General features: G+C 42.1%; 1 protein-coding gene across 1 annotated transcript in view; it reads right to left on the reverse strand.

Annotated features, from left to right (window-relative positions):
* PAPPA (pappalysin 1) overlaps positions 1-23,410 on the reverse strand; it is a 3,990,201-nt gene that overhangs the window by 1,037,323 nt on the left and 2,929,468 nt on the right. The window lies entirely within an intron of this gene.

The raw sequence follows: 23,410 nt of genomic DNA on the forward strand, positions 1-23,410 counted from the left end.
AACTGTGGAGCCAAAGGAAGACCTGCTCCTGGAGACCACGTCCAATTTGTAATGAGAAACAAAAGTGTGAGGAGAAGCCCAAGTAGCTCCAGCACATATATCATCCATTGACAATCTGGCTTGGTAGGCTGTGGATGTAGAAACAGCCCGAGTAGAATGTGCCTTGACCGGAAATGGCAGATTTTTACCTCCTGCTTGATAGATGAAAGAGATACAACTGGCTATCCATCTAGATAGTGTGACCTTGGATATCAGGGGACCCATTCCATTTTCCGAAAAGTAGACAAAAAGTTAGTCAGACTTCCGGATATCTTTTGTCCGGTGTAGATAGAAGTGTAACTGTCTATGTACATCCAATTGGTGAAATCTAAATTCTGCCTTGTTAGAAAAGTGGGGGAAGGAAACAGGCAGCTCAATGGATTGATTTATGTTAGACACAGAAGCCACTTTAGGAAGGAACGAGGGGTTTGGTCTAAGAGAGACCCTATCTTTATGGAAGATTAAATATGGAGGCTTGATAGAGAGGGCTTGAATTTCCGAAACCAGCCTCGCTGAAGTGACTGCTGTTAAGAAGGTTGTTTTCCATGTCAAGAATTTCAACTCGCAGGTAGCTGCAGGCTCAAAGGGTGGTAAAGTAAGGGCTTGTAGAACAAAACTGAGATCCCAGGGCATGATAAGTTCGGACACCAGGGGACGAAGCAACAGAGTACCTTTGAGGAATGCTTTGCATAGTCTATGTGCCATGAGACTAGGTTCATTCGCTACATGGAAATTAGATATCGCCGCCAGTTGAACCTTGATGGCGGCTGATGCGGACCCCTGATGGAAAAGCACAGACAAGAACTCCAGAACTGAATCTACTGGAGCTGTGTAAGGATCAATGCCTCTGGTATGTGCCCAGATAGAGAACCTTTTCCATTTACTAGAATAAATCTTTCCAGTGGATGGTTTATGAGAAGACGATAATATATGGACCACTTCCGGTGAAAAATTATGAAGTCTGACTAACGATGGAAGTGGAGTAGTCAAGCTGTCAACCGGAGAGTCATCGGGGAGGGGTGGAGCTGTCCCGACATGTGTGTCAGTAAATCTGGTTGAGGGTGCAGAGTCCAAGGAGTGTCCACAGTGAACTGCTGAAGAAAGGGAAACCAAACCTGACAAGACCAGTGTGGAGCAATCAGAATGATTCTGCTTCCCAAGGATTGTGCCTTCTGAATCACCTTTGACAGCAGGGGAAACGGAGGGAAAGCATAAAGCAGACCGGAGGGCCAATCGTGAACCAGAGCATCCATGGGTGACTCCCCCTGTGGGGGGATCAGCGTGAAGTAGTTGCTGCATTTTGCATTGAGAGGGCTGGCAAAAAGGTCCCAGCAAGGCTGACCCCATCTGCTGAAGATTCGCTCTGTAACCAGGCGATTCAGGGACCACTCGTAAGGCATGAGGATAGCTCTGCTTAGCCTGTCCACAATCACGTTGGACTTCCCCGGAATGTGCGTTGCCACCAGAAACTGTTGGGAAGCTACTGCCCAATGCCACACTCGCATGGCCTCTCTGCACAATGGGTAAGACCGGGTTCCCCCTTGCTTGTTAAGATACCACACTACTGACATGTTGTCTGAGTTTATAGCAATCGTCCCTAGAGGAAGAACCCTTTGAAGTGCCTGCAACACAAGAAGCACTGCTCTCATCTCTAGGATGTTTATATGCAAATGTATCTCGTGTTCTTGCCACGTGCCCTGGACTATCCTGCCAAGATAATGCCCCCCCACCCCATCTGGGAGGCGTCTGTGGTCACCGTGGCAAACGGGATTGGTGGAACGAAGGGCTTTCCCCCATTCATATTGTTGGTGCACTGCCACCAACCGAGGTCCTGCTTGCATCTGTCCATGAGTAAGATGGGATGAGACAGTGGGAGTCTTTGGAGAGACCATTGAACAAAGAGGAGCCATTGGAGAATTCTCATGTGTAGTCTCGCTAGAGGGACCAACATGATTGTTGCTGCCATGGTCCCTAGGAGTTGGAGAAACCATCTTGCCTTCGCTTGTCTCAGGGGCATCAGCATGTGTATCTGTTGTTGCAATACTCTGATCCTTTCTTGTGGTAAAAATCGCATTCGAATGGTGTCTAATTCTGCTCCTATAAAGGTGACACGCTGTGAGGGCAATAAGGCAGATTTTTCCCAATTTATTGTTATGCCCATCTGGTGACATAGATTGATGGTAGCGTCCCTGGTTTGAACTAGTTGATGCCTGGTGGGAGCGGTAAGGAGCCAGTCGTCCAGATACGGAAACACCTGGAATCCCTGACGTCTCAAGTGAGCCGTCACCACTGCCATACACTTGGTGAACACCCTGGGGGCTGTGGTGAGACCAAATGGCAGGGCTCGAAACTGGAAGTGACTGGCTCCCAGCCGGAAGCGTAGGTGGCTCCTGGATACTCTGTCCATTTTCACATGGTAGTAAGCATCCTTGAGGTTGATGGAGCACATCCATACCTCTTCTCCCAACAATGGCAGAATCGATTGTAGTGTGACCATATGGAACTGGGACTTGTGTACGTGATTGTTGAGTTGGCTGAGATCTAGTATGGGTCTCAGGCCCCCTGTTCTTTTCGGCACCAAAAAGAATCTTGAGTAAGTCCCTAATCCGATGTGGTCTGAGGGGACACGCTGGATAGCTCCTTTTTTCTAGCAGCTGCGAGACCTCTGAGGCTGTTTGATCCCTTTGACTGGGTGGAACATCTGGGATTTTTCTGATTGACGGGGGTACTGACGAGAACGGAATGAGGTAACCTCCGGAAATTATCCATAATACCCATCGGTCCTGAGTAATGCTTTCCCAGGCTTCCGGATATAAGGAAATTCGACCCCCGACTGGCTCCGGATAAGCGCAGTCGGGCACACCCTCAGGAATGAGAGTATGGAGAACTACGGAAGGATCGCGGTCTCCCGGATTGCGGGGGCCCACTCTGCCTCTGGGGCGACGTCTGCCTGAATAACCCCCCCCTCCCCTGCCTCTGGAGGGGGGTTCACCTTGTGCGGCAGGAAAAAACCTCTGTGATTTCTTGAACCACACCCCCCCCCCCCCCCGCTGGGCCTAGAACGAAGGGAAAAACGGACCCCTACGGCAGACAAGGTCTTTCCCTCTTGCTCACACCTGGTGAGGGTGTCTTTCACTTTGGTCCCAAACAAGGAGGAACCGTCAAAGGGGGCGTCAGTGAAGGAAGACTTGAAGGCCTCCGCAAAGTGACACAGGCGCAGCCAGGCTTGCCTCCTAAGGGCGACCCCTGAGCTTGCTGCCCTCCTCGCTCCCCCGGCTGCATAAGAAATGAGCCTCATGGATGAGTTGACAATGGAGTTGAGGGTAGAAACCTGGGTGTTAACCGTCTGAGCCACCATCTCAGGAATGTTACCCACAAGAGTATCTCCTAACTCTTTGAGGAGATCTCTCTGGAACCGAGTGAAGTGAGACAAGTAATTCAGCGACCGTAACGTAAAGGTCACTGATGAGAGGGTACACTTCCCATACCGGTCTATGGTCCTAGACTCCTTGTTAGGAGGATGGACGGATGAAGAAGACTCTGCTACTTCCTCCTGGGTGGCTGCCGCCACCACCATGGCATCTACAGGGACTCCTTTAGACAGAGACTCTTTGCCCTGCAGGGGGGTGGAAAGAAACTTGTTAGGACGCCTGATCACTGGCTCCACAGAATCAGGATTCTCCCACACTCTTCGACAAATCAGGTCAAGGAGTTCGTCGAAGGATGGAGACACCCAGGAGGCGGAGGGTTGAGCACCAAAAGCCTTAAGGAATACTGACTCCTCCTCGGAAGGGGTTTTGGAAGGCCAGTCACCTCTATGTTTCAGTATCTCCAGGATATCGGACAAGGAAACATCATCAGAGGATGACTTGGGGGACCCCCTCCGATTCCTCGAGGTCAGTATCAGAGGTGAGGGGCTCATCTTGGGAGTCTATGTGCTTCCTCTTGCACATTTTCATTCTGGGGGGCTCCTCAGGCACCAACTCTGAGGGACCCTCAGAAATTTGGGGACCACCCGTGGGGGTATCCCTAGGCTCTGGTGCTCTGCTGTCCATGGATGGGTGGTGAACAGAAGCTCTCACCGGAGTGGTGGGTGACAGAGTGACCGTCCCGCCTGATGTAGCTGACAATCTGGCCAGCGAGGTCCGCATAGCCTCGAAGGCCGCCCCCCCCGAATCCGAGGAGCGTCCAGTCTCCGAGGCCATGACAGGAGTCGAAGTTCCCGAGCCGAAGCACCGAGAGGGAGACTCGGAACCGAAATAAGTCCCAAGATGTCCCCCTTGGGCCTGACCGAAGAGTCCCGAGTCCCAAACCTCGAGGACGGAGCCGACGGGTCGGAGCCGATGCCGGTACCGATGGAGCCGAATGGGGCATCGGAACCGGCCTAGAAATATTACGTGGCATGGAACACTCCGGCTCCGAAGACAGAGATGTGCTCGGAGGAGGAATGATCGAAGAAGGTGTCGGGACGGGCTCCGGAGCCGACTGGGTCAGAGCCGAAAACAATTTCGCCAAAACCGGTGACTGGAGGAGCCTCTGAACCACCCTATCCACATCCGAAAGGGTCCTGGAGGATTTGGAGGACAGGGATGGAGAATGCGATCTCCTCTCAGGAGAAGTAGGTTTGAGAATGGGCGATCGGCTCTTAGGATGTTCCAATACAATTGGAGCCGATGCTAGTTCCATAGATACCGATCCTTCCTGCGGCCCAGAGGACAGTGGAGCTGAGGAGGTCGATGCAGTTTTAGACACTTTCTCTGGTGGCTACGATTAAGCTGACGGAGCAGGAGATCTCTTTTTTGACTTGCCAGATTTAGACTTGCCACTGGAAGCCGAATCCATAGCCTCTTCAAAGGAGGGTTTTAAAAGTCCCTTTAAGATTAGCTTATTCTTTCTCTCTTGGAGAACTTTAGGGCTGAACGTATGACAAAAGCTGCAGGATTCCTGCAGATGGATGGCTCCTAAACAGTAGACACAAATGGAATGTCCTTCGGTTATGGACATTTTGTACCCACATTTTGAGCACGTTTTAAATCCCGAAGGTTTATGCTCCTTTGTATCCTTAGGCATTTTAACTACTGCGCCCACAACACAAAACCAAGTCAGTACAAGAACAGGCGTTCACTCTATAAAGGCGGGAACGACACTGAGGTAACCAACACCAAAACAGTGATCAAACGTACACAGACTCTAGCACAATTTTAAACAATGGATAGGAACAGAAGGAGAGGGTAGCTAAAACCTCTAAGTTAAACGGTTTGGGGTGAACACAGAAGGAACACAGGAGAACTAGGCCCTCTAACTGAAACGGGCCTAGCCCGGGGAACAGTAAGAGGGATACCACACAAAAATCTCACAATCACAAAGCCAAACATAAAGCCTAACACACCAGACAAAATCAGACAGATTTAAACAATAGCTATGAAAATAGCTTTTGACTGAATCAAACTTCTCTTAAATCAAGAAAAGAAGGTACTTAGCCATAGCCAAGCAAGACCACGTCCTAGCTACATGAGTGGCTAACGAGATCTGGGGATATGGAGCAGTGCACCATGGGATACCTGCTTAGCCCAGCCAATGAGAGACTTCGAGCTAGTAAAATCAGCCGAGTTGGAGCCGATATTCGGCTCCGAACCCACGGGTAAGAATGTAGGTGAGATAGGACTACATTACATCTTTAGTTACAGTGTTTTAAGGAACTTAAGACTTCCAGATATGCCTCCCCAGTTGCCCACTGACAGACTTCCCTACTGATGGTTTTGTTGATTTTTAATAAAACTATTTACCTTTCCATCACAATCTGTTATTACTGCTTTTGGCCTGTGTTCCCCAAATGAATGTACATCAGTCCTCATTTACTTCCATTTCTCAGTATCAGTGCTGCACTGCTTGTTTATTTATTTATATTTTTTAGCTGTTTATTTTTTCACTTTATTCCTTCACATGTTTCATAAAGGAAATAAGTTCTTTCCACGCTTTTTCTACGTCTCTCTCTCTCTATCAATCTCCAAACGAATGACTATGACATGACTAAATATGGGATATGATTCAAGAGGAAAGCATTTAAGGTGGCCTGACTAAGTATTTGAAGCAAAAGACACAATTAGACAACTCTTTATGTTTTATAATGCTATCTAATGATACAATTTATCAAATTGAATTTACTATTGCCACAGAAAAGAACAATGTCAGATGTAGCAAAGACATATTTTTGTATATCAAAGCATTTACCACCTATAAAACAAGCTGGTAAGATTCCAGTTTAAAATAAAGTTTATTCACATTACCACAGACTAACTTTGACTTAATGAATTTTCACAAGTAGTTTTATAGTCATACATGATTGCAGAATGAACAATCACATGGTTCCGTATGCATTTTCTTTCTGTGATGTTTTCTTATCTGGTTCCTTTCTCAGTTATGTTTAGTAGCTGTGTGAGAGTGCTTAAAATAATTGTGCCTGCAAACAAATATGAGAAAAGTTGCATGGCAGAGGTGCTTTTTTGTTTTGGGAAGTTGGAGAAAGTAAAAGGAATCACAATGCTGTGTTTGTCTCTGCTGTGTTTAAAGTTAATGGTGAGTGAGGTCACCGTATGCACTATTGTTCTAAGGAAGCCTGCAGTGAATGTTACTGGTTTTGTGGATCAATGTATGCTGATACACACACACACAAACACACACACACACACACACACACACACACACACACACACACACACAATGTGCACTATGTGAGGCTATATTACATCATCCATAATTACTGGATTGCTTCTGATCCCATACAAAATTAGTTAAGTCTTTCTCCCTGCTTCACACCCCTGTACTGCATATGATCTAAATTATGTGAGGCAACTTTATGATACTTACCACTCCTATCTATGCTCCTAAGCTAATCTACATACTCTAGATAATATTACTGAGTGAATATTTGGAATACTCATTATTATTATTATTTAATATCTATTTACATTTGTCGACCGGGAATGTCCGACTGAACGCAGGTCCATTTTCAGCTAAGGCCCGGGGGAAAAAACTCCACAAATTAAAATATTACAGACATAGTTACAGATGAAGAATCCTAGCAATTAAAATATTACAAACATAGTTACAGATGAAGAACATAGTACATTCAGTAGATAACTAGCATCTGTTCTATCCACGAAGTCATAGCAGATATTAATTGTTACAATAAGAAGTTACTGCCATATAATAAGTAGATAGGCATGGAAGTATCAGAGCTTGCTGTAATCAAAGGTAGTATGTGGGGTGGAAGAGAGGTAGAGGGTAGATGGAGTGGGAGAAGTTAGAGGGGAGAGTTACAAGGGCATAGCCAGCATGTTTTTAGGTGCGCTTTAAGTAAAGCTTTGAAGTGGGTGCATGATGGTAGAGAGGTTATTGTGGGGGGGGGGGTGTTCCATAATTTGGCTATAACGCTGGAGAATAGTGCTTCGAGAGCAGTGTTATTGGCTCTAGTAACCTGTAATTGATTTTTGTTGCTGGATCTTAGTGGTCTGGTGCTGAGATAGGGTTGGAGTAGATAATGGAGGGATGGGACCTTTAGAGGATGGTTAACAAGTTTGTGGGCAAGTGCAAGTTGATACCATTGAAGGAGGTGAGTTAGTTCTAGCCAGCCTAGTTCAGTACGTGAGAGACAGTGGTGACTGTGGTAGGATGCCCTGGTGGAGAATTTGGCGATTTTGCTGTAGCAGGTCTCGAGGTTATTTAGATTGCATTGCCTTAGGTTAGTATATATTGGAGAGGCATAAAGTAGGGTGGAGATAAGGTGCGAATTTGCAACTGAAATCCTAGCTGCTTTGGTGAGGAGTTGCTTATTTCTGTATAAGGCTCCTAGCTTTTGGTGGACTTTGTTTATGGTCATGGACATGTGAATGTCAAATCTGAGATTGTTGTCTATTTCAACTCCTAGCAATTTGGTGTGATCTGTTGGGTGGATAGTGGTGCTGTCTTTTGCTATGATGTTAAAGTGAGAGTTGTTCTGAGTATGTTTGGTGGGTTCGAAGATGAGGAGTTTAGTTTTGTTTGGGATGAGTATTAACTGGGCATCGGATAGCCAAGTTTCAACAGAGGAAAAGACATCCTGTGTGACCTTTTGCAGTTCGGGTAGGGACTGGGCTGAGCAGATGATGGTTGAGTCATCTGCATATTGTATGAGTGTGCCATGTTTGGTGGCAGAGGCTAGATTATTGGTGAAAATAGAGAAGAGTAGGGGTCCAAGGATGGATCCTCGGGGAACACCAATAGAGACAGGTAGTTAGGGAGATATGTCATTTTTCCATACAACAGATTGCTGGCGGTCAGAAAGATAACTTTGAAACCAGTTGGTGACTGACTGAGAAAAGGATATGTCATTGAGTACAGAGAGGAGTTGTTTGCGTGGGACCATGTCAAATGCTTTAGATAGGTCTAGGAAAGTAGCAGAGGAGATATGACCATTGTTTTTATGGTGAAGGATAGTGTTAGTAAAAGAGAGTAAGGCAGTGGTGGTGCTATGGTTTGGTCGGAAACCATGTTGAGTATTAGAAAGGAGGTTGTTAGTAAGGAGGTAGTCTGAGATTTGAGAGTGAATACATCTCTCTAGTATTTTGGAGAGTGGAGATAGAATCGCTATTGGGCAGTAGTTGGTTAGTTCTGTGGAGGGGCCGCCTTTGTGAAGGGGAATGATGTGTGATATTTTCCATAGTGTAGGGACGTAGCATTCTAAAAGAGATTGGTTAATCAAGATGGATACTGGGTAGGCTAGGGCATCAGCTGCAATTTGTAGGAATTCACTTGGGAGGTCGTCTACTGCTAATTTTGTGGGTTTAAGTTTAGTTAAGAGTTTTCTTATGTTGGAGGTAGGAATGGGAGAAAATGAGAAGAGTGTGGGGAGATTACCGGGTGAAGGTGTGGGGTGTAGGGGAGGGGGAGTTGCGTTGTCCAGCTAGTGATAGTACGGTTTGTGTGAAGTGTGTGTTGAATGAAGTAGCAATATTTTCTGAGCAGTGAGGAATGTTAGGTGTAGGGGTATTGATTTTACCTGGGTGGAGGATGGTGTTTATGGATAGAATGCATTATGAATAAACTGAAACAACATGAATAAGCAGGAACAAAGAGCAGAGTTTGCTGATGCTTAGGTGGACTTTTACCTCTATGCATACACAAGCAGAATGCATAAAAATAAATGGTAAGTTCTAAATTTTTCCACTCCAGTAGGAAAACAATTTTATGTCAGTCAGTTCCATTTTCTCTAGGCAAAGCAATACTCTGACATTAGTCCATAAAGTTTACATTTACTGTAGAACCTGTGCTATTCAAAAGCACCACCTTAACTCATTACAGCCGAGTGACGTCTCCAAGTGTTTCTGCAGTTACCGCCTACTGTGCGTCTAGGCATCAAATATTGCCTGTTCATATTTGCATTAATAATTCCAAAGCCATGTTACATACATGGTATCAGAAAATTTTATCTTGAAGCATACATGATGGCAAACACAATTGTATTGATAAATGACCTCTGTCAATGGGTATTTGTTAAAAATGTAAGGTGATAACTTCATTTTTTAAACGCTGAAGCCACGCCCACTGGGAGTTAAAGGTACACACTCAAAAGAGCTCTCCTGGAGGGAATGAGTTAAACTACTGGTTGCGTTTACTTAAACCATGCTGGATTTCATAATAACACGCATTGTGTAACTTATTATACAGCCACTGTGCTTTCTTATATTCTCAATAACAAGAAATACTCAGTTTAAGTGAGCACAAGAGTAGCAGAATTTGACAAGTCTAATTATATGAGAAACTGGAGTCAAATTAATTGTTTAGATAGTGGTGATGTAGTTTTCATTAACCTTGAGAAATGACAATCAAAACTTTAGACTGGTACTCCAAGACACAGCCAACATGGGAGAGATCATAGTTGATTATCAGTTGAAAACTTTATTTTTTAACACCTTTACTGAATTATCACTTTAGACATAGGCAAGCAAACATTTATATAAAAGAAAACAAACTATATTAGCATATTCCCAATTGTAACCATTATACATCACATATATTCTTTTGTATATTTATAATAAAGTCAATATTACATAAATTTATTAGTTCTTGCCTTCCCTTAAACATCATTCATCCTCCAAAATATTATTCTGCATGTACTGTTCCCACAATTTCCATTTTTATGCAGTTTGCTCCTACCCTTTTTGAAAGATCCTACTTCCAATTCTTTTATTTCTGTTACAATATTCAGTACTTCAAATACAGTTGGTTTAGACTTTGATTTCCATTTTCAATTAAATGCACATGTTCCTTTCAAATATAATTTATGTCATCTAGTCCACTTATTGTACCTTGGAGAATAATATGCAAATTGTCTCAGTATTTCTACTACTGAATTTACATCTTCTCTTCCATACCAAATATTTTCAGAAGTCTGTTTAGAAATGTACCCACTTTTGTTATATTTTCCCTTCTAAGCCCCCAGATATATTCTTACTGTTGCAAATCAAATTCCAGTCCCCACCAATATTTCCTGCTAAAAGATCATTATTCCTCCCAAATTTTTTTAATCTCCATACATGCCAACATAATCCTCCTCCCTTGCCAGTAGCCACTTACTACCACAAATCTGCCAGTATGTTTATTTTTCCCCTCTTCTGTCACTATTGGTGCTCCTCCAGCAATTAGTATAAGTATTCCGCTTTTTCTTTGTCCCTGATACTCTGCTGAATATCCCTCCTAAAATCCTTTCTTTATCAAAATTCATAAGCTCATTTCTTTCCAAGTGTCTCTCCAGCAGCATTGCTATTTGCACTCTGCATTTCTTAACATAATTCTGTACTCTCTGCTTTCTGTCTGTAGCTATGAGGTCATTAAAATTCCATAATAATATAAATACTGTAGTCATTATGTTAAGAAGTTATTTATTATTCCCACCTATACTATATATACAGCGTTTTTTAAGGGTCTATTCCAAGCTTTTGTTTTACATGCACCCAGTAATGTTTGGCAGATTAATATTTTATATGGTTGTTTCTTGTCATCTCCTTAAAAGAAAAAAAAAACACACCTCCAGACAACCACTATAACCTAACTTAAAATAAACACATAAAACTATGTACGTCTTCAAATAATGAAGCTTAACCCTCCTAATCCACGTTAAGCTGTCATGTTTGTGTTTTTACGCTGGTAAGATGAAAAGGACATTAAAAGAGAGAATGTGTGAGCGTTTCCTTCACATTAGAAAAGTGAACTAAACAAATGCCCTTGCAAAACACATTAAATTAAATGCAGGTCACATGTTTGAATTTTGTATTGTAGAAGAAGTCATCCTTGATGTTCGAGGTGGACCTTTGGGTCTAATACTTGAAAAGAAGGAGCTGGCTTGGCAGCTCCATTTGAATGCTGGCAATTTTCCAGGTATTAATGGCTGTATTTCTATTGCTCCCTTATTGAAATTGAAAGCTTACAATAGATAGGTTTTTATTATTTTTCTATTTATTTCGTATATATTATTGTGCTTAAATATTTTATATGTATTTCAATAGATATACATAGGTTTTTTTATGTGAACATTTTTCTTTTTCTTATTGTTATAATAGTAATATATGTGAATATGTGTAATGTGGTGGCATGTACCTTTAAAAAGATTTAAGAATTTTTTGGTGGAAGAAATCAGGTGACTCTGTCAGGTTTAAATATTGGAGTTTGTTCTTTTTATGTTGTCTGATGAAGTCTTATAATATAATATGAAAGCGCTTATTTTTAAATAAAATGTTTTATCACTCTACTAGTTACGTGTTTTAGCTGTGGTCTGTTTCCCCACATTCCGTACCATTTTGTATTTATTTAGTTTGTGGTCCATTTCTGAGTTTAGTAAAAAAAAAAAAAAAAAAAAAAAAACCCTACTCTCCAATATGTATAGCTGACCCAAACAGTGAAAGACTATACAAAGTATATAAAACACTTCCTTTACTTTTACTCCTCACACACATCGTTATTATTATTATTATTATTATTATTATTATTATTATTATTATTACCGAGCTGTCCAAAAATTCCCACCTTGTATTACTTTCCTGTGTTTTTTGATCATCCTTCCCTGCAGGAATCCAACCATGCCAAATTCAGTTGTCCTAACCTGAAACACCAATTTCTGAGGCACTGTTCCATAGGATCATAGGATCACAGGAGGTTACTAGGCTAATGGCCCTAGGGCCCTTAAAAGCCTTGCCAGGTTAACCCTTGCTCCCAAGAGTGTCTGCTATGGGAAGACACTAAATCATCACCTACTAACCATATCTAAGAGAGACACAGGTGGAACTCCCAGGGCGAATTTACGGTTTCCCATCCAATCGTCCAAATTACGCATAAATATGGTCAAAGACGGGCTCTGTTTAACTTGGATTGGAAGTCTGTTCCAGAGATGAGGTAACCATCTGCAAGATAAATCTATCCCTCCAGCAAGTTCTACTGATGTCACATACCAGGTTAAGGTCCCTTGAGTGTGTGACACGTGTACTGTTTGACTTGTGAATGTGTAGCATTTCCATTAAGGCAGGGTCGGATATTGCCTTACATGCAAGGCACAGGTCACCTCTGAGCAGTCTGTATGACACAAAGAAAAGAGACAGTGATTTCAGTCTGTCCACATATGACAAGTGCTGGAGACCATCAATTTTCTTTATAAGAAAACTTTCCGGTCTCTCCAATTGCTGCAGGTGCTTAGAGAGGTACATACCAAAGGAAGCATTATACTCTATTATAGGCCTGATGAGGGAAGAGTACAGGGGGGTTATAACCCCCTTTTGTCTAGAGGCAATGCCCTTACTTATGACATGAGCAATACAGAATGCCCTTCTTACTACTGTGGAGAAATGGTGATCAAAGGTAATGTTGCTATCAACCTGCATTCCTGGGCCTTTCACCATTGATTGAATGCTTAAGGTATTGCTATATATAAAGTAGTTTGCAGGAACATCACCCTTGCTGAAAGGGATGATAATGCAGTTTTTTGTATTGAGTGTGAGTCCATGACTTTGCCTCCAATCATTAGTCTGTTTAAGTCCTTCTTGCAGGACACTGACATTGTTAGGGGACTGAATGACCACTCCTAGTTTGCAGTTATTGTCAAACTTCCACAGACCTTTAGTTTTCGCCTGTATTTTGGAGAAATATATTCCGAACAGTAGGGGCCCCAGAACAGACCCCTGTGGTACAACACTGGTTACTGGTCTGCTGGAAGAGATAGAGTCTACTATTCTGACTGTATGAGTTCTATTGGTGAGTCAGTTTGCAACACACCTGACAATATATGGGTTGATACCCATCTGGGTGAGTTTATCAATAATGCCTGAGAGGGGATGGTGTCAAAGGCCTTGGCTAAGTCCAGGTAAGCTGTATGCACAGTTTTACATTCCTCAAAGGCTTTGGTGACTATCTCTAAGAAGTCCACCAACTTTAACAGGCACAATCTCCTTTTGACAAAGCCAAACTGGGTAGGGTCAAGTGTTTGTAGAGTACATATATCTTTGTTGATAAGGTCCATGATGATATGCTCCATGGTCTTTCAGATAAGGGTGGATAGGCTTATGGGTCTATAGTTCCCAGGGTCTGTGGATACACCGCCTTTATGCAAAGGGATAATGGTAGCTGTTCTCCATTCAGTAGGGACAAAACCCGTGCTAAGGCTGTGGTTGAACAAGGCACCCAGCAGTGTTGCTAATTCCTGTTTTGATCCATTGAGAATGCAGCCTCGGATGTTGTCTGCTCCCATTGAGGCCGTGTTGTTAACCTTAGAGAGGGCGTTTAAGACTTGTCCCTTGGAGATAGTAGGTGGGGGACAGGTGGTAGGGATGCACTGTGTTATATGTGGTGTGGACAGGGGAGTGAAGTTTGCATTAAACCTATCAGCCAGCAGGTTGGCTATATCCGCCGGCTCTGTATGTACTACCATCAACTACAAGTTCTGCACAAATCTGAGTTTTTCCTTTGAGGTTTCGTCTGTAGCTAAAAAATGCCTTATGGTTTTCCTTTGCTAGGGATGTTAATTTGGATTCATAAGTAGCTTTAGAGGACTTTACAAGCTGTCTTATTTGCCTAATTAAGTTGAGGAGGGAGTGCTTCCAGGTTTGAAACCATAACCTCCTACTCTTAGATAGCAATTTCTTCCTCTTACTGTACAGCCTGTTTATGGCTGATGTGCACCAGGCGGGTTTGTTTTCCCTTGAGGATCTTGCTTTCGTCCTATCAGGTATGGCAGAGTTAATACAATTATATACATGCTTGTATAAAGCAGTAGTGTATATCCCAGCATGGATAAATTCTCCATCAGTGGGGGGAGGGGGTATGAAGCTGTTTATGTCATCACGTAAGAGGTCATTATTTGCCTTTGCAAAGTTTTTCAGTCTAGTTGCTGTTGGGGGTGGGGTGGGGGGTTGGAGTTATTGTTACCTCCAACAAGACTGATTTGTGGTCAGACCTCACCAGGGAGGGCAACAAACTTGGGGTGGTACAACATTCCCCCATGTTGGTGAGCAAGAGATGCAGAATGTTTGAGCCCCCTGTGGGGGTGTTAACCAGCTGGTCTAGGGCAATGCAATTAATAAAGTCCAAGAAACATTGGGTGAGAGTGTTAGTACATGCATAATTAACCCAGTCAGTGGAAGTGTAATTAAAGTTACCCCAAACCAGGGTGTTTGGATGTATCTTGATCAACTCATGTAGATCCAGGGAGGCTAAATGGGTGTCCTGGTTCATGGAGGGGAGTCCTACAGCTGGCAATGATTTGAAGAGTATTCTTACCAATAGTTAACTGCACCTGGAGTAATTCATGGCAGTTGATCTGTTTAACCAGTCTTGAGGTGTATTTGTCTTTTATGAATATTGATACACCACCTCCCTTAGTTCTCACACCTTCAGTTTAAGGTCTGAACGTGTGGAAAGAATTGTAACCCAGTAAGGCTAGGGTGCTTTCTGCAGTCTTAAACCAAGTTTCCGTGATTGCACAGATGTCAAGCATCTTCCAGAGTATTCACTTCCAGTGAATACAGTTTCAGATTAGGACTCCTAACACTGAGCAGCATAACCTTGAGCTTGTTTTTAGATGGTCTTACTTTATTGGGCGTTTTGTTCTTGTGATGCTACCTATAAAAGGCATAATGAGGGTGGCAAGAGCCTTAGCCAGGAAGCAAAATCTCAGAGGTGACAGATGAAAACCATCTCTGGCAAAGCATCAAGGCCTGTCAATTATGTCATCCCAGGTTAACAGGTAGCAGATCCCCTTAGAGTGTTAACAGCAACTAAGCCAATTATTAAAATCAATATTTTTTTGTTTGTAATGAGGCATCATCCTAGGTAAAGGAAAAATGCTGCTTAAGGCTAAGGACATACCTGCCTGGGACACATAATCAGAGAGCTCAATTATGTCTCTTTTTATATAGTCCATTGAGGTACGTCTCAAGTCATTCACACCAACATGGACTATGATTGAGTTGTAACAGTACCTAGTGTTGAGAAACTTGAATGCGTGTGTGATGTGGTGGATTCTGGCACCTGACAGACAGCTGACCGTGACCTTTTCTGTATCCATCCTCATGAGTTGTGTTATCTGACTGACTCACAATGGAGTTGCCTATGATTAAGATGTTTGGTTTTGTATTTTGCCTTATGGGCTTATCTGGTGAGACACTGGTAGGTGAGCTATTATGTGTACTGTGCTTCACAGAGGATGTATTATGTGAAGCATGCTTGTGTTTGGGCAGTCTATGATGTTTAGGTAGGTTTCTGATGAAGACCTCTGCAAATGTAGGTATGTGTGTTGGTTTGGGTGGTGAAGGAGGTGAGGTATGCGTGCTGACAACCTGCTCAGTGTCAGATGTACTGACTGGTGTGCGGGAGTGCATAGATTCTAGGCTCTTAATATAGATGCATCTCTCCCATACTGAATTTGTGTGAACTAGAATAAGAGGTTTGTCAGTGTACATGAGGCAATTGCTACATTACCTCTGGATGCCCATGTCGACCAAGCTGGCTGGAGAAACTGTCAGAAACTGTCTGTTCATAATGCGAGGTAAATCAATGTGATTATAACAGGAAGAGGACAGGAAGGACCAGGTATGGTAGGTGGACAGGAGAAGAGGTCTAAATAAGAACAGGCTAGTGGGTGGGACTTGTGATGGTACCTCAGAGGCTGTGCCTAGTGTTCCATCTGACAGCGGACCAGAACCACTAGAAACCTCCAAAAGAGCACTAACACTGTGCTAAGGGAAATTTAACAAGCAAGAATTTTCTGTCTATAACCGCCAACTGTACCCCCTACACGATGGTGCACAAACAACAGCAAAACAGTAAATGCAAGGAAACCAATGAAAAAGCTCAAACAGAGCTCTGAACCAATGAAAAAGCTCAAACTAAGCCCTGAACCAGTAAACCTTTAATTAGATAGTCCTACCGTACGTCTTCTGCCAAGAGGATACAGGGGGATTTCTCCAAGAAAAAATGTCCTGATGTCTAGTGCTCAGTCCCAAACGGAACTGGACTCAGCCGTTCTGAATCCAGTGTATACCACAGCCAATAGAAGTACAATGGAACACAAAATAAAAAAAACAGAAATACTTTTTTCCTTAAATTAAATAAGCAACAGTGTAAAAAACAGCACAGCAGAACAGATTTTACTTAAATTAAATAAAAGCATCAGTTGGTACAAGTACAGTCAGAGTGCAATAAATGCAGCAGCAAAAATGAACTTTGTGTACAGCAAAGCAGCTAATGCCAGGAAGCCAATGAAAAAGCTCAAACTAACCCCTGAACCAATTAAAAAGTTCAAACTATGCCCTGAGTCAGTAAACCTTTAATTAGATAGTCTTACTGTACTTCTCCTGCCACAAGGGTATGGGGGTTCTCCAAGAAAAGATGTCCTGATTTTTAGTGCTCAATCCCAAACAGAACTGCACTCATCTTGTCTGAATCCACTCTATACTACAGTCAACAGAAGTGCAATGGAACACAGCTAGAGCATCTTCTGCGTGGAGACATGCGTGAATGGGCGTACCTTCGTTGATGGTTGTGTGTCAGGGCTGGCAACTTGGCACGTAAAAATCAGCTGCCAATCATTAGCGGACCGGAGTTCCGCTGTGGCGACCCCTACCCGGGAAAAGCCGAAAGAGACAACAACTTTTTATTCTTAAATTAAATTAGCAACAGTGCAAAAAGCAACACAGCAGAACATATCTTTTATCTAAATTAAAGCAGCAGATGGTATGAAGTACAGTTAACGAGCAAAAGTGCAGTAGCAAAAATGAACTTAGAGCAGAGCAAAGCAACTAATGCAAGGAAAGCAATCAAAAAGCGAAAACTGAGCCCTGAAACAATGAAAAAGCTCAAACGGAGCCTGAACCAATGAGAAAAATGTCAAACTAAGCCCTAAACCAGTAAACTTTCAATTATATAGTTCTACCGTACTTCTCCTGCCACAAGGGTACAAGGGGATTTCTCCAAGAAAAGATGTCCTGATTTTTAGTGATCAATCCCAAACAGAACTGGACTCAGCCAGTCTAAATCCAATCTATACTATGGCCAGCAGATGTTCAATGGAACACAAAATAAAAAAGCAGAAATACTTTTTTTCCCCTTAAATTAAATAAGCCACAGTGTAAAAAGCAGCACAGCAGAACAGATTTTACTTAAATTAAACCAAAGTAGCAGTTGGTACGAAGTACATTGAAAGTGCAACACATGAAGTAGCAAAAGCTGAACTTAGCATAGAGCAAAGCAGCTAATACAAGCAAACAAATGAAAAAACTCAGATCAAGCCCTGAACCAATGAAAAAGCTCAAACTGAGCCCTGGACCAATGAAAAAGCTCAAATTAAGCCCTTAACCAATGAAAAAGGTCAAACTAAGCCCTGAACCTGTAAACATTTAATTATACAGTCCTACTGTACTTCTGCCATGAGGGTACAGGGAGGTTTCTCCAAAAAAAGATGTCCTGATTTTTAGTGCTCAATACCAAACAGAACTGGATTCAGATGGTCTGAATCCAATCTATACTACGGCCAACAGAACTGCAACGGAACACAGAATACAAAAGCAGAAATACTTTTTTCCTTAAATTAAATAAGCAACAGTATAAAAGGCAGTACAGAAGAACAGATATTTTACTTAAATTAGATAAAAGCAGCAGTTGGTACAAATACAGTCAAAGTATACAAATGCAGCAGCAAAAATGAACTTGACATTCGTAGTTCTGTCGGCTAGTTGGTATGAACAAAGGAGCAGAGGCTGGTCGCCTAACTCTCCTGAGCTCTTCTAAGACAAGCACATTTCACTTTGGAGTCACAAGCAGTAAAATAAATACATGGTTAAAGTTTTGCAAGTACCTGCGTTTTTGTAAGATGTTCGGCTAAGCTGAATGACTCAAGAATTTTGCTAGTCAGTCAACTGGCTTGCTGCAGACTGATTTGATTGAAATAAAATAAGTGCCATTTTAATGCAGAGACTGAAAACCTCCATAACAGAGCAGAGGAGTTGTTTAGAGAGGCCAGTCAGCTGAAGTACTATGTGTTTGGGAGGTGGAAGGAAGGAAGAAAATTATAGTACAGGTTCTGAAGATTAAACTCAGCAATCACTAATGCTGTTACACTATGCACCATTAACACATTGTTCTGATAATTTGCCCCATTGCTGTTTGTAGAAGAACATGAAATATGAACTCCAGCTCTGTAACTTGACTTTACAGATAGCTCTATTATAGTTTGATACCTCAGTACCAGTTAAGCATAACATGCAAATTGTACAGTTCTTCCTGCTTAAATTTGAGACCCTGAATGAGGTTGCAAATGAAGCTGCTGATGTAAGTATGTTCCTGAGTGAATTTGAAATGCATTATTTATGGGAATACAGGATTGAAGGTTAATTCCAAAGACAACAAATGTTATAAGAAGCACTACAATTCATTTATGAGAAATGCTTCCAAAGTTTTATGGTACTCCAATCCTGGTCATACAAATTAAATGTTTCATATTGTAAAATATTTCTATCATAGATTAGTGAGATTTAGATGAATTTACTTCCGAGTGCTCAGGAACAAATGAGTAGCAGGATAAGCTCTCACCACCCACGACTGTGAAAATGATAACCTGGGTAACAACAGTGAATGGTGTGCACTATATCACTCCATAAAGTGTCAAGCCTCTCTTTTCAGTTTTAAAATATTAGCAAAAAGAAAGGAAAGCATGTGCTTCAGAAGCAAACAAGGAAGAAAAACCTAGTCAGGAATTGTTGAGAATAGCCAACCAAAGAATTCTGAAGAGTTACTGAAAACAGTGAGGGAAGGGATGGAATTATAAAAATTAAGAAACATGAAAGCCTTAGGCATAATTTAGATAAAACTTCTTTATCATGTCATGCAACTGCAAGTGCTTATTTGGCAATCTATAATTTAATATAATTGAAATTAAAAAAAACTGAAAAGTGGGAGTTGAATATTGCAAGTTCTGTTATGACAAATCTTTTGAAATCTACCAAATCCCTTCATTTCATCAATTCACTTCTGAATAGAGTGCTGCCAAACTTTTATTTTATCACTTCTTACCTCTCTCCTCAGTCAGTTTTCTGTGTCATACATTTTTATTTCAGCTGGGTATTACTACACCCTTGATACTCAAATGTTTAAAACAGGTTATTAACTATGTAGTGTACATTCTACAATGACTTGAGACAGTCCTGATTGTGGGGTACATTTTTGGGTTGGGAGGTTGGCATAAATGTTAAGCTGTTTACCTTATAGACACAAGGTGCAGGGTTTGATTCTTACATGGGGTAATTGGCAAGGCTTAAAATAGCCCACATGGGCAGTTAACCTTGTACTAATCTATAAACCTATTAGGTTCAGTTAATCGGAGGTGCTCTACATCTGACATCTTTAGCCAGAGGTCAAGAGTGTTTCTGCTGATATCCAAAACATCTATAGATGAAAAACAAAAAAATAAGTATATTTTAAGATTCTACCTCACTTTTCAAACCATATTTCATCAAATTGCTGCCTTATTTTTGCTTTTCTACTGTCTGTGCCTGCATTATTTCTGCACTTGAAATATCTGTTCTGCTGCCCTAGACAGCACAGACTAGATTCAGATCTGCTGAATCTAGACTATTATTGTTACACTTGAGCACTAAACCAGCCATCTCATATTAGAAGGGCTTCCTTGCATCCTTGTGGGAGAAGTGTGCATCTAGCCTCATTTAAGTTGGGGATTACTGGAGGAAGGCTCATTGTCTGCTTTCTTATTGGTAAATAAGTTTTAAAGTGTTTACTTTGGCTTGTTTTAAGCCTTGCATTTGTGTGAGCTTGTGCTCAGTTATTTGGAGCTGCTCTACATTTAGCGTCTTTAGCCAGAGGTCCAGAGTGTTTCTGTTAATATCCAAAGCATCCATGGCAGAAAAAACAAACAAAAAAAAGTATATTTTGAGATTCTACTGCACTTTTTTAACTGTATTTTATCAAATTACTGCTTTAGTTTTGCTTTTTTTTGTGGGTGCATGATGTCTGCATTTGAATTATCTGTTCTGTTGCCCTAGATAGCATTGACTAGATTCAGATCTGCTGAATCTAGACTGCTATTATTATACTTGAGCACTAAACCAGCCATCTTACATTAGGAGGGATTCCCTACACCCTTGTGTTAGAAGTGTGTAGATCTAGCCTCATCTGAGTTGGGGACTACTGGAGGAAGGCTCATTGTGTGCTTTCCTATTGGTAGCTAATCTTAAAAGTATTTATTTTGGCTTATATTTAAGTTTCACATTTGCACGTTGTGCAGCAGGGGTTAGTGGTACCCTGTATAGATGTAAAAGCGTTGAAACTTAGTTTTTCCCTAGACAACTACTAGTGGAACCCTCCCAAGCTTCCCTGCTGCACTAGGAGCAATTCAGTTGCATACTGAACAGCATTGCCACACTTATCATCCATAGTCTTCAGAGGAATAAGTCCCTCTGGTAGTATTTGTGCAAAGTCTGGTCAAACTAGCCCACCCCTTCCCTAATACTGCATACAGTAAAAAAACTGTTATAATGAAAGGCAGTTTCCTATCATCTCTCCAGCCAGCCTGACTGACGTGGGCATACTGAGGCAATGTAGTAATTGTCTGATGTATACTGACAACCATTTACTCCTAAAACAAACAAATACTGTATGTGAGAGCTGTAACTATGCTATGGAATTGGAGGCAATACTCTCACATAATGACTAACCAGACATCAAACAGGTTTGTCAGCACACACACTTTACCTCCCACACAAAATAAGGACACTATACATAAACACTCACTAGAAGCTTATCAAAAGGTCAAAGATCTCCCAAACAGAAACCAGCTGCACACACTGCAATGCAAAAAGCAACCGCTACACATAACACACACAACACAACAATGTCTCAACAAATAAGGTCTTAAGGCAAAACACATCAAAACCAAATGTAATGGTCATAGGTGACTCCACAGTGAGACCCACGGATGCTCACCTCACCAGGCTGGACAAGCAGAGGGTTATGGTCAGCTGCCTGTCATGTGTCATGATCCAAGTCCCACAAGCACTCAAGTCACTCAACAACAAGTACCATTATGACTCCTTCATAGTTCATGTTGGGCTGAATTACTTGAAATGTATGGACTATATGAAGAGATCTGACTGACCTCTCAGATTATGTGTCCCAGACAGGTATGAGCCTAGCCCTAATCAGTATACTACCTCCACAAAGGATGATGTCACAAGACAGATTGACTTTAACAGATGGATTAGCTTCTTATGTCAGTCCAGGGGGATCCAGTATCTGTCAGCCTAGGAAGACATGATTGATCTGCTTTGCCAGAGATGGTCTGCACCTGCCTCCTGTAGGCTTTCAGATACTGCCAAAGGCATTAGCCACCCCATAGTGCTGTTTTTTAGAAAATATCAAAACAACAAACCTCCCAATGCAACAGAATCTTCTCCAGATAAACTCAAGGTTCTGCTGCTTAATGCTAGGAGTCTAAACAGGAAACTGCACTCCCTGGAAGCACTCCTCACCTTGGAAGATGCTGACGTCTGTGCTGTCACCAAGACATAGTTCAAAGCCGCAGAAAGCACCCCAGCCATGCAAGAATACAATGCCTTCCACATATTCAGACTACAAACTGAGCATGAAACAATGAAAGAAGGAGATGTGCCCATCCTCATTAAGGTGAAATATACCTTGAGACTGGTCAAACAGTATAACTCTCTTGAGCTACTCCATGCCCAACTGACTATAGGCAAAATGCCCTACCACATCATTGCTAGCTATAGATCCCCCATCATGAACCAAGAAAAGCATACAGCATTCCTGGAATTACTGGAGTCACTTGCCATACAGCCAAACACCTTGGTCTTAGATGACTTTAACTATCCTTCAATCATATGGGAAAGGTACACGACCATAGACATACTGGCCCAGATGTTCTTGGACTCTGTCAATACAAATGCTCTGGAACCGACAGTTACACTCCCACAAGGGGTTCAAACGTCCTGGACATTGTACTCAACAACATGGAGGAGCACTGCACCTCCCCCATTGTGATGCCCTTCCTGGTAAGATCAGACCATAAATCAGTCTCATTCAATGTAATTATAAGAGTTGATGCCCCATCAGGAACAAAAAACAAATTACCTCCTATTAAGCAAGGGTATAAAAAGTTTCAAACCACCCGCAATCCCAGAAAACACAGGATTGCAGAAGTGTATGAAAATGCAGTTGTATAGATTTGGCTGTACCTGACCGGATCAAAACCAGGTCCTCCGGAAAAAACAAGCCACCCTGGTAGACCTCAACTATAAACAGGCTATATGACAAGAGGAAGAAACTAATATCTAAGTATAAGAGGGAAATGACTCAGCAGTGAAAGAAATCCCTCTGCGGCATAAACAATCAACTCAGAAATCTTGTCAAGTCCTCTAAACTAATTATAAAGCAAAAATAACTAGGGATAATAACAAGGCATTCTTTAACTACATTTGAAATCTGAAAGGGAATGCACACCTATGTACCGAATGGGTAGTAGATGGCACTGCCCTTACTCTACCAGATGAAATTGCCAACCTGCTAGCTGAAAGATTTTCTGTAAACTTCACCAACCCCCCTCCTTGCCAGCCACACCCCAAAGCAAATCTGACACCATTCCTCTTTCTATTATCTCAAGAGAACAGGCCATATCTACACTCTCTAAGGCCAAAAATATGGCTTCAGTAGGACCAGATAACATCCCAAGTTGCATACTAAACAACTTAAAACATGACCTAATGGACCAACCTGGTGGCCTCTTTAACAACAGCCTGAGAACTGGCTATGTTCTAGCAGAATGGAG

Source organism: Protopterus annectens, chromosome 16.part0, assembly GCF_019279795.1.
Source record: "Protopterus annectens isolate FY-2018-M chromosome 16.part0, PAN1.0, whole genome shotgun sequence".
In the NCBI taxonomy this organism is placed as follows: domain Eukaryota; kingdom Metazoa; phylum Chordata; order Ceratodontiformes; family Protopteridae; genus Protopterus; species Protopterus annectens.